The 12,291-nt window shown below is 52.8% G+C and overlaps 1 pseudogene; it reads right to left on the bottom strand.

Moving 5' to 3' along the window:
• Positions 1 to 1,429: 1,429 nt before the first annotated feature.
• Positions 1,430 to 7,173, bottom strand: LOC101023428 (annotated as a pseudogene).
• Between the last annotated feature and the right edge of the window lie 5,118 nt (positions 7,174 to 12,291).

The raw sequence follows: 12,291 nt of genomic DNA, 5'->3' as shown, positions 1-12,291 counted from the left end.
ACCACCTACATCCCTTCCACCCCTGCCTCCTCAAGCCCTGGCTTTGGCTCTGTCCTCTGCTGAGATGCTTTTCCCGAACTCTGGCTCTTCCTTAGTCCCCCAAGCTCAGTTTAAACATCACCTCCTTGAAGACAACCTCTGGCCTATTCCAAGAAAAGAGCTGTGCCCAGTTACCCTTTGTGCCTGGCACATAGTAGTTGCTCAGTGCAAAAGTGTTGGTGACTGAGAGGCATAGAAACCCTCTGAGCACTTGACAGCCCCAAAGGGGAAGCCGGGCTTCCTGATGCCTGGAACATTCCTTGAGCCCTTCTTGCCTTTGTTCTCCCACACCTGGGCAGAGGCTTTGTGGACAGCCCCTGCCCCTTCAGACACCAGTAACAGCCATCCGTGTTGGGCAGAGTTTGGGGTCTATATCCGCACTGGCCTAGGCCTCAGGAGATGGGGCCTTGGTTTTTTTACCACCAAAGTCCATAGAGTAGGATGGGATGGGGAGGGGAGGGGAAGGGAGTGGCAGCACACATGTTTAGCTTTCGCTGCGGGCCCTGGACAGGAAAGGTCACTGAAGGGACAGCGTCTCAGGGCCCAGCTCAGCAACATCTGGCTCACGGCCTGCCTTCCCAGCATGTCCCAGAGGCCCTCGAGGACAGAGTGGCAGGTGACAGCACTGACATTAGTGCCAAACTTCCTGGGCCACTGCCACCCACCGGGAGGGGCTTTGGGGAAGGCATCTGGCCTTTCTATGTCCAGTATAATAAAAATAAGAGCCGACTTTTATGGAGCACTGACTCAGCTCCAGGCTGTGCTCATTCAGTCCTCGCAGTCACTGAGATAATGGCCTTCAGTGTGTAGAACCATTCATGGCAGCTGAAGAAACACCGACTTATTTCCCGGGCGAAATTCTTTGAAGGTTCTTGGTGTCCATCTGACCACAGAAGATGGAAGCGGGGAAAGATGGGGCGGAGGGAGGGAGAGAGGGACCAGGTTGCAGGGTCCAATATCCTGGAGTAAGTGCTTCACTTCCCTGGAGGTGATTTCTGGATGATTTGTCTTGCTCCGGATGATTTATTCATTTGTTGATTTATTTGGCGTTAGCGCTCTGTTTATATAGACTCTGGTTCCAGAAACAACTTGCCAGCAGCTGGCTGGCTGGACCAGCACACGCTGACCGGGCTGGACTATTGACAGGCCCATTGTGGGCTGTACCTTGGCCACCTCCAGGGACAGTGCTCAGCTGTGACCCCAAAATAAGTTAGGGCCAGCTGGGCGGGGCGGGGTGGGGCAGGGACGGGGTCTGTATGCACCATGTGCTGGGGGCTCGGGGCCTCAATATTGTCAAGGGCTGGGGCAGTAAAGATGGCTGAGGCGGCCCTGCCCGCCCCTAGTGGTCAGTAACAACTAGAATCAGAGCAGCTGGGCAGGGCCGGGAGGCTCAGGCGTCCGACAGGCAGCTCTGGATCCGGTCCACCCACTGCTGGGCCGAGGGCCTATCCTGGGTACAGAAGTTGTAAACGCAAAGTGTTGTCTTCACGTCAAAGAAGGCTTTGTCCCACAAAGACCTGCGCAGCAGCTGGCCCCTGCATTCCCCCTTCTCCTCGTATAGCATCCCCAGTTCAATGCGCTCAGTGTCAGAGTCAAGCAGGAAGGTCCAGAACGGCGGGACATATGGTGGCAGCCGAGAAAACTACGGTAGAACTGGCTGAACTCAAACTCTAGGGGAAACTGCAGATGGGCCTGGTATTACGCAGTCCAGGAACTGCAGGAAGGTGGGTGTGAAGCTGCTGCTCTGCCCAGTCAGGGTGTGGGCCCCGCAGTGGCTGAAGTGATGACCTAAGGACAACTACTCCTTCTCCACCAGCAGGCGGAAGCCCTCCAGCGTGCAGTAGAAGGGGTCTGAGAGCAGCTGTACCAAGGATACCACCTGGGTGGTTATGTCCCAGCCATCCTCTACGCCTACCAGCACGGAGGAGTCTGAATCCAGGACCTCTACCACTAGCACTGACACCTGCAGCAGCTTGCGGATTGGGGTCAGCTGCTCCGAGTCCTCCAGTGAGTGCAGGGAGGAGTCTGGGCTGGGCTTATTAGCAGGGCAGCCCAGGACACATGCCTTCAGCAGCTTCTTGAAGTTGGCCTTCACCTGCTGTGCCTCGAATACCTCAACAGGCACCAGCTCCCACTGCCGCAGGGGGTCTGGCTGCACACCCTTGAGCTGGGCTTTGTTCCCGAGGATGCAGAGGGCTGCTCACTGCAGCCACAGGAAGCCCGGGTGGGCGAGGGGGCCCTGTTGCCTGGGGTGGGGCCAGTGCATCTCTGCCAGCTAGCCAGGAGCTCATATCGGCGCCAAGCCCACTGCTGCGCCCACTGGTCTGGACACTGCCCCACTTACTTCGGGGTGCAGTGTCTGGAGGGCAAAGTCTCCATGGGGTTGGACACTGTGATGACCCTGACTCTGGGGCTGGGAACGTGACTGCCCATGTGGGCTGAGGAGAAGCCGCTAAGCACGTTGCATCCCGATGCGTTGGCATAGCGGGGCATGGAACTGATCAGAGCTTGCAGGTGCTTCTCCTGCTCCAGGCTGCTTGAGTCCACCTGGGGCTGGCCTGGAAAAGGTGCGTTCTGGGTCTTGAAGAGGCCGAGGACACCTCTGCCCTGCAGGCCCCCAGAGTGCAGCAGCACTGCCTTGGACCGCCCACTGCACCAGCAGACCATGGGGAAGCGGTTCTGGCGGTAGCAGCGGGACACCCACTGCAGGGCGTTGTCCTGGACACCCTGGGGCATGACCAGCAGCCCCGGGTAGCTGTGGCAGATGGTGGTCAACATTGACCAGAGAAATGCGAAAGGGCTTTGGCCCAGCTCAGGCTGCTGCTCAGGGTGCCAGCCCGAGGTGCTGGTAGTCGCGGCAGCAAGCCTCTTCCACCAGGATGCTGACGGTCATGAGGTCTGAGGGTTTCAGAACTGAGGACGGGGTCAGCATGCTGGGTTCCAGCTCCTCTGACACTGAGATCTCGTCCCCCGGTCCTCAGGGGGCGGCTGGCCCTGGTGCTCCCAGCCTGGGGGGTTGTACGTCTTGTGAGTGACATGCTGGCACCCGATGGTCATCTTGGCATTCTTGAACAGGTTGCGGGACAGGGTTCTGAGGGAAGGACCCTTGTCCTTGGTGACTTGGGGTGGCCAGCCGAGTGTATGGACAGAGCCCAGAGTGAACGCCAAGGTGGCTCTGACGTCCGGTGGGTCCCGCAGCTTATGCAGCTGCCTGTGGAAGTTGCTCTGGATGATTTTTTATTTTTTATTATTTTTTTTGAGACGGAGTCTCGCTCTGTCGCCCAGGCGGGAGTGCAGTGGCCGGATCTCAGCTCACTGCAAGCTCCGCCTCCTGGGTTTACGTCATTCCCCTGCCTCAGCCTCCCGAGTAGCTGGGACTACAGGCGCCCGCCACCTCGCCCGGCTAGTTTTTTGTATTTTTTAGTAGAGACGGGGTTTCACCGTGCTAGCCAGGATGGTCTCGATCTCCTGACCTCGTGATCCGCCCGTCTCGGCCTCCCAAAGTGCTGGGATTACAGGCTTGAGCCACCGCGCCCAGCCTGCTCTGGATGATTTTTAAAGCTCCCTTTGGCTGGGCGCAGTGGCTTATACCTGTTATCCCAGCACATTGGGAGGCTGAGGCAGGAGGATCCCTTGAGCCCAGGAGTTCAAGACCAGCCTGGGCAACATAGGGAGACCTCCATCTTTACAAAAAAATTAAAAAGTTATCTGGCTGTGGTGCTGCACGCCTGTAGTCCTGGCTACTCAGGAGGCTGAGGTGGGAGGATCACTTGAGCCCAGGAGTTTGAGGCTGCAGTGAGCTGTGATCATGCCACTGCCCTCCAGCCTGGGTGACAGAACAAAACGCTGTCTCTGAAATAAATAAATAAATAAATAAATAAGTAGTCCTCTTCATTCTTGTTTGTTTTGGAGGCTGAGAACAGCTGACCTGTCTTGGTGACAGGGACCAGCCTGCGGGCATGAAACTTAAAAACTCACCCAGACAGAAGGAACTGCTCACTCTCAGAGCACAGCAGACAGCTCTGCTGGAACTGGGATCTAAGTCAAGCAGGGAGTTGCGTGGTTCTTGAAGAAATGGCTTGGGTATGACTCTCACCCCAGAGTCAGAGACAAAAAAACAGACTGATGGACTCCCAAGAACAGGAGTCATCTGTCACTTATGATGAACAAATTATGTATATATATAATATATATAAAATATATGTGTGTGTGTGTGTGTATGTGTGTATATGTGTGTGTGTGTGTGTGTGTGTGTGTGTGTATTTGAGACAGAGTTTTGCTCTGTCGCCCAGGCTGGAGTGCAGTGGTGCGATCTTGGCTCACTGCAACCTCTGCCTCCTGGGTTCAAGGCATTCTCCTGCCTCAGCCTCCCGAGTAGCTGGGACTACAGGCGTGTGCCACCACACCTGGCTAATTTTTGTAGTTTTAGTAGAGATGGGGTTTCATCATGTTGGCCCGGCTGCTCTTGAACTCCTGACCTCAAGTGATCTACCTGCCTTGGCCTCCCAAAGTGCTGGCAACACGGGCGTGAGCTACCATGTCCAGCCCGAATGGCATTTTTAAATGATCTCTATAAGGGTTGAAGTTCTATCTGAAGCTACTTCACGTCATGCTAGAAAAGTGACCCCATTAAGATAAGCACGGTAGGTGCTGGGGTGGGAAGCAGAAGCTCTTGGTCGGCTTTTGTTCCCCAAGTGCTCACACCCTGGGGCATTCCCGCCACTCTCCTCCCTCCTCAAAGCTTCCTCTGGGAGCCCAAGTGCCCGACACTAAACCCCAACAATGAGGGCAACGTGGGGCGGAAAACACTGTGTGTCTTCTTCGCCCCGGGAATGGAGCTGAACTTCCAATGGGAAGGGTTCGGTTCTCTCTCTCACCTGCACTGGAGGAAGAAGCTGGGGTGAGAGACAAGAATTCAGCCTCTGAGGACTTTCTTTGTAGGGTGAGAAAGCCCTGGGTGTTAGGATCACAAAAGTAGAGATTAGATTAGATTAGATTAGATTAAAGTTCAACCATTACTAAGCCTGTCTGTATCCCGTGCTCCATGAATGAGGGGTCCTGTATTCCTTGTTTCTGCTGCAGTCCCAATGCTCAGACAGTGCTTGGCATACAGCAAGCACTCACTAAATAGTTGAATGGATGAATGGATGCCTCACTTTCCTCATTTATACAACAGAAATCATAGTACCCCCCTGTATTCACTATCAGTTGCTATGTAACAAATTAGCCCCAAATTACTTGGTGGCTTAAAACAACAGTCACTTTATTCCCGCTCATGATTTCCATGGGTCAGGAATTTGGGATTTTTTTTTTAAGACGGAGTTTTGCTCTATCACCCAGGCTGGAGTGCAGTGGTGCGATCTTGGGTCACTGCAACCTCTGCCTCCCCGGGTTCTAGCAATTCTCCTGCCTCAGCCTCCCCGGTAGCTGAGAATACAGGTGTGTGCCACACCACCCGGCTAATTTTTTGTATTTTTAGTAGAGACAGCGTTTTGCCATGTTGGCCACGCTGGTCTCAAATTCCTGATCTCAAGTGATCTGCCCACCTTGGCCTCCCAAAATGCTGGGATTACAGGCGTGAGCTGCCGCACCTGGCCAGAATCTGGGATTTTGTGTGGCTCTGTCTCAGGGTCTTTCATGCCACTGCAGTCAGACAGTGGCTGGAGTCAGAACAGGAGGGGGCTGGCCAGGCATTTCTCTCTCTTTGTAGAGTCTCAGGGCTTCTCCAGCGGGTGGCTTTGGGCTTCCTCACACCATGGTTGCCCCAGGGCTCCCAGGCAAGTGCTCTGGTGGGGAAAGTGGAAGCTACTTCACTGCTATAACCTAGTCCGAGAAGTCACAGAGCGTCACTTCTGCCACAGGCCCAGGCCCGTCTGGATTCAAGAGGAGGGAACGTGGACTCTGCTTCCAATGGGAGGGGTGTCGGTGTCCCATGGTAGGAGCACCGAGCGGGGGGAGCGCGTGGCTATCTTTGGAGATTCAATCTGCCGCTGCTAGGAGGAGGCCAGACTGACATTCGAACCCAGGCAGGCTGAATGCAGGCCCTGACCTCTGCATCACCGCTGCACGGGGCTGCCCCAGGAGAGGCCAAGTCTCTCAAAGACCTGAAGCAGAACTACGCGTCCTACGCAGTGAGGCCCACAGCAAATACCCTTTGCAAATACAAGATGCCTGGGTTCGTTTACTGTGGCTGTCCTAACAAAGCACCACAAAGTGGGTGGCTTCAAGCAACAGAAATGGTCTCCTTACAGTTCCAGAGTCCAAAAGGCTGAGACCACAGTGGGGACCTGGCCATGCTTTCTCTAAGGGCTCCAGGGAGGGGCCGTCCTTGCCTCTCCCAGCCTCCAGGGTTGCTGGGAATCGGGGGTGTTGCTTGGCTTGTACATGCACCACTGCAGCCTCTGCCTCGGCTTTTACTCGGCCTCCCTGCTGCCTGTCTGCGTCTGCGTCTCTCCTCTTCTTACAAGGACATCAGCCGTATTGGACCAGGACCTACCCTAATCCAGTATGATCTCATCCTAACAAATGACATCTGCACAGATCCTCTTTCCAAACAAGGTCACACACTGAGGCTCTGGGTGGACATGAATTCTGGGGACATGATTCAACTCACAATGGCCCTGTCTGATTTCCCAGTCATGCCCTGCCCAAGTTCCCGGCCCCTCATGAGGCTCCACACAGCCCTTTAAATGGGGGGACATGGCTCCTGGGTCACTGAGCACATCCAGGAGGATGCAACCAGCCTCGGAGGGCCTAAAACGCCGAGCCCGAGCGGCAGTGGCCACCTTCACTGGGGAGTAAGGTCGGGGAGGGGAGGCAGCCAGAGGGCCTTTGGTGGCCTGCCAGCGCCTCCCTCACTTCCCACCTGTCACAGGACTTCTTCCGGTCCAGCCGGCTCTGCTCCTTGGTTGACCCTCCCAAGCACAGTGCGTCCTCTCCTGGGATGGCTCTATTAATAACCCTCATGTGGATGTTCTGGGAAGGCCATTCATGCTTCCTGTCCTCACGTGTGGCCCCCACTCTACGCCATTCATGAGAGTGACCTGCAGGCGTGACTGGCTCCCTCCCTTTCTCCACCGCCAGCATGTCTGCAGGATCCAAGGTGCCGTGTGTTTGCTGTTCACAGCGACCCATGAGTGAGAGGCGGCCGTGTTCACACCATAGTTTAAGTTAACGATGCCCGGCTGGGACGTGTGCTGTGTGGCCCTCCTCAGGGACTACAGTGTGGCAGAAACAAACACCCTGAGCTTCCTCTCTTCTCTTTCTCCTGCTGATATTTTGCTGCCCCCCCCCCCAACAATTTTTGAATCCAATGTAAGCTGTAAAAGGCAGCCTCACGAGTGCTAAACGGCGGGGGGGAAGGATGGAGAGGGGTCTGCAGGGGCAACTAAAGATTCCTAGCATGAAAGGCAACCACTATCTATCAAGGATATTCATCCATCTAATGGGGATAATAATTTATCCTAGGGCTGTTGCTAAGGCTGAGTAAATACATCTAAAGTGTACTAGCAAGGTTAATGGCACCCATCTGAGTTCAAATCTTTGCACACGTCCTCACCTAAATGTAAAAACTCAACAGAGAATGCAAATGATGCCATGACTCACTCCTTCAACATTACTAGGAGACAGAACCCAAAAAACTTCAAATAATCTGCAGGTAGGAAAAAGACCAAATACCAGCAGACCTCCCACTGCCACTATAGGTCATAAGCAGGGTCAACAGGGCAAGGGAGGCTTAAAGGACTCAATACAGGCCAGGCATGGGGGCTCACACCGGTAATCCCAACCCTTTGGGAGGTAAAGGTGGGAGGATCACTTGAACTCAGGAGTTCGAGACCAACCTAGGCAACATGATGAAATCCCGTCTCTACAAAAAAAAAAAAAGAAAGAAACAAACAAACAAAAAAAATCCCCCCCAAAATTAGCCAGACATGGTGGTGCATGCCTGTAGTCCCAGCTACTTGGGAGCCTGAGCAGGGAGGATCACTTGAGTGCAGGAGGTCAAGGCTGCAGTGAGCTGTGATCATGCCACTGGACTCCAGCCTGGGTGACAGAGCAAGACCCTGTCTCAAAAAGCACAAAACCAAAAAACCTGTACATGGATTTTAAAAATATGGATTAAAACATGTAAGCACAAAATATGTAAATGTAGTAAACATTGCTCAGGCAACACACCTTTGGTGAGGCTCCTTCCATGTGTCCAGTCCTGCACCAGCCATTCCAAGTACAAAATGGCTCATGTCCTGTGCAGCTTCCATCCCAGAGGGGGAAACAGACAAGGCACTGAAGAATGTACTGAACAGTGGCCTCCAAAAAGGTGTATTTATTTCCCAGCTCTTGGAACTTGTGAGTGTGACCTTATTTGGAATAAAAAGCCATTGCAGATGTCATGAAATTAAAGATCTCGAGAAGAGATCATCCTGGATATACGGTGGGTCCTAAGCCCAATGACAGGGGTCCTTATAAAAGAAAGGGAGAGAGACACTTGAGACACAGAGATGCAGAGAAGGTCATGTGAGAACAGAGTCAGAGATGGGAGTGGTGCATGGACGAGCTGAGGAGCGTCAGGAGCTGGAGAGGCCAGGAAAGATCTCCCGTATAGTCCCAGAAGCAGCTTGGCCTGGACAGCATCTTGATTTTGGATTTCTGGCTTCCCGAATGATGGAAGATGCTTTTCTGTTGTTTGAAGCTGCTGAGTTGGTGGCCATTTGTTATAGCAGCCCTGGGAAACAAATGCAGGGAAGGCATTTTCCTTGCAACCAACTTTAAGATCATTGCTTGAGGCCAGCACGATGGCTCACACCTGTAATCCCAACAATGTGGGAGGCTGAGGTGGGAGGATCATTTGAGGCCAGGAGTTTGAGACCAGCCTCAGCCATATAGTGAGGCCCTATCTCTACCAGCCCCTACCCAAAAAACAAAAAAAAACAAAAAAAACCCAGAAATTAGCCAGACGTGGTGGCACCTACCTGTAGTCCCAGCTGCTAGGGAGGCTGAGGTGGGAGAATGGCATAAGCCCAGGGTTTGAAGCTGCAGTGGGATTCCAAAGTGCTGGGATTACAGGCATGAGCCACCGAGCCTGGCCTGTTCCCTTACAAATATCTTTTAAGTCTTTGTTCCAACATCACCTCAGTAGTGAGCTCTTTCCTGCTAAAAACCCAACTCCCAGCAGCCCCTCCCTTCTCTCGGCTTCATTTTCCTCCTTAGCAAGCATGGGCACCTTCTATATATATATATATATTTATATATATATTTTTTAGTCTTGCTCCATCCTCGAGGTTGGAGTGCAGTGGCGCCATCTTGGCTCACTGTAACCTCCGCCTCCCAGGTTAAAGGATTCTCCTGCCTCAGCCTCCCTAGTAGCTGGGATTACAGGCACCCACCATCATGCCCAGCTAATTTTTGTATTTTTAGTAGAGATGGGGTTTCGCCATGATGGCCAGGCTGTTCTCAAACTCCTGACTTCAGGTGATCCGCCTGCCTCAGTCTCCCAAAGTGTTGGGATTACAGGTGTGAGCCACCTGGCCAGCATGGTCACCTTCTAAGACACAAAATACTCTAGTGATTTGGGTTATTGTTCATCTCACCTCCACTAGAACAGAAGCTCCCCCAAGACAAGGATTTTATCTCTTTTGTTTGTTGCTGTATCCTCAGTATCTAGCACAGAGTAGGCATTCAGTAAATCTTGGTGGAATGAATGAGTGAATCCCAGGTTAAATGCAGCGACTAAGGAAAGAGAACTTGTTGGGTGCCACCTCTAAGTGGCCCTGCCTGCCCTCCCTGTCCCTGTCAGGACACAGGTCATGGGGACTGCTCTGTCCTGGAGAGAACTGGAGGCTGGCCAGCTGCTCCCTGATCCATGGCCATCTAAAGCCTCTGAGCCCACTCCAGCCCCTCCAGCAGGAAGATGTGAGCTTCTGATAGCCCAGCTCCAGTGCTGTGGGCCAGAGCAGCCAGGCAGGGAAGGAGAGCTTGGTGGAAAGGTATGTGTTGAGTCACCCTCACTCCCCCAGACTGCATGTCCTGGGAGCCTTGCGGGAGATAGTGGCTGAGGGTGGGTGACAGGCCCCCAAGAGCTACCTCAAAATAAGCCCCTAGCAGAGCCATCCTGTGGCCATCCTAGCTTCCTCATTTTCAGGCCTAGGACATTCCCTTCTCCCCCACCCACAGGGCTCAGCTCAACCAGCCCTGCCCCAACAAACTATGAGAATTGTCCAAACGGCAGGCACAGCAGGTGTAACTGGGAGGAACAGCCACCGAGCTCAAGCTCGAAAACATGTGGTGGAGGTCATGTTGATGGCCATGATGATGATGATGATGATGACAAAGGTATCAGTGAGAGTCCTAGTCAAAAACCGATAGCACACTCACATTAGAACAATTCAAGAAACATTAATAAAGGCTGTTTACAAAGATGTAGGCATAGCATATAAAGGTATTCAGAGGCCAGGTGAAGTGACTCATGCTTGCTATCCTAGCACTTTGGGAGGCTGAGATGGGAGGATCCCTTGAGCCTGGTAGTTTGAGACCAGCCTGGGCGACACAGTGAGACCCCATCTCTAAAAATAAAAATAAAAAATTAGTCAGGTAGGGTGGTGCATGCCTGTGGTCCTAACTACTTGAGAGGCTGAGGCAGGAGGATCACCTGAGCCCAGGAAATTGGAGCCTGCAATGAGCCATGATCACACCACTGCATTCCAAGCTGGGTGATAGAGTGAGACCCTGTCTAAAAAAATACCAAAAATAAAAATAAATAAAGGCACACAGATAGATAAACCACTAGACATTGTGCACAGGGAGGCTGGGTGCGGTGGCTCACACCTGTAATCCCAGCACTTTGGGAGGCCGAGGCGGATCATGAGGTCAAGAGATCGAGACCATTCTAGCCAACATGGTGAAACCCCGTCTCTGCTAAAAGTACAAAAATTAGCTGGGCATGGTGGCACTCGCCTGTAGTCCCAGCTACTCGGGAGGCTGAGGCAGGAGAATTGCTTGAACCCAGGAGGCGGAGGTTGCAGTGAGCCGAGATTGCGCCACTGCACTCCAGTCTGGCTTCAGAGAGAGACCCCGTCTCAAAAAAAAAAAAAAAATTGTGCCCGGGGAAAACATCAACAGCCCAATTGCCACCCCTAAGTATGCAGGATCCTGACACAGAGAGAGCTGGGGAAGTGGTAGGTGCCAACGCTAGGTGGCATGGCAAGTCAGAGCTGGCAGAAAAAAACACCCTGAGCTCCCTCTCTTCTCTTTCTCCTGCTGATATTCTGCTGCTCACCAGCATTCATTGAATCCAATGTAAGCCATAAAGGTCAGCCTCATGCGTGGTGAGCAGGGGAGGGAAGGAGGGAGAGGGGTCTGCATGGGCGACTAAAGATTCCCAGTGTGAAAGACAACCACCATCTATCAAGGATATTCATCCATCCAAAGGGGATAATAATTTATCCCAGGGTTGCTCTGAAGGCTGAGCTAATACAGCTAAAGCGTACTAGCAGGGTTAATGGTGCTCACCTGAGTTAAAATCTTTGAACGCGTTCTCACCTAAACGTATAAGGTCAACAAAGAATGCAAATGAAGCCATGATTCAGTCCTTCAACATTACTAGGAGACAGAACACAACAAACTTCAGATAACCTGTAAGTAGAAAAAAGCCACCAAATTCCAGCAGACTTCCCGCTGCCACTGTAGGTATTAAGCAGGGTCAACAGGTCAAGGGAGGCTTAGAAGACTCAACACAGGCCAGGTGCGGGGGCTTACGCCTGTAATCGCAGCACTTTGGGAGGCTGAGATGGGAGGATCGCCTGAGCTCAGGAGTTCGAGACCAACCTGGACAACCTGGTGAAACTGTGTCACTACAAAAAAATACCAAAAAATTAGCTGGGTGTGGCGGCACAGGCCTGTGGTCCCAGCTACTTGGGAAGCTGAGGCGGGGGAATCACTTGAGGCCAAGAAATGGAGGCTGCAGTGTGCAGATAATTGATCCACTGCCCTCCAGCCTGGGGGACATAGCAAGACCCTGTGTCAAAAAAGAAAAAGAAAAAAAAAAAGGCACAGTATCAAGAGGAAGGAGAGGGGAGCAGAGTTAATAAACAAAGCACACACAGAGTCATCTTCAGAAAGGGTAAGTCCAGCACTGAGTGTCCAGATACCAAACACGGGTTTGGGACTCAGTGGCTCACAACGCCAGCTACAAGAAAGAAGCTTGGAAGTGAATGGCTTAAAGCCAGCAGCCTCAATAACGCATTGCCTCTGGGAGAG

This window comes from Papio anubis, chromosome 1 (assembly GCF_008728515.1).
Source record: "Papio anubis isolate 15944 chromosome 1, Panubis1.0, whole genome shotgun sequence".
NCBI lineage: Eukaryota > Metazoa > Chordata > Mammalia > Primates > Cercopithecidae > Papio > Papio anubis.
The sequence above is the reverse complement of the archived record's forward strand: the minus strand, read 5'-3'. Positions and strand labels throughout refer to the sequence as shown.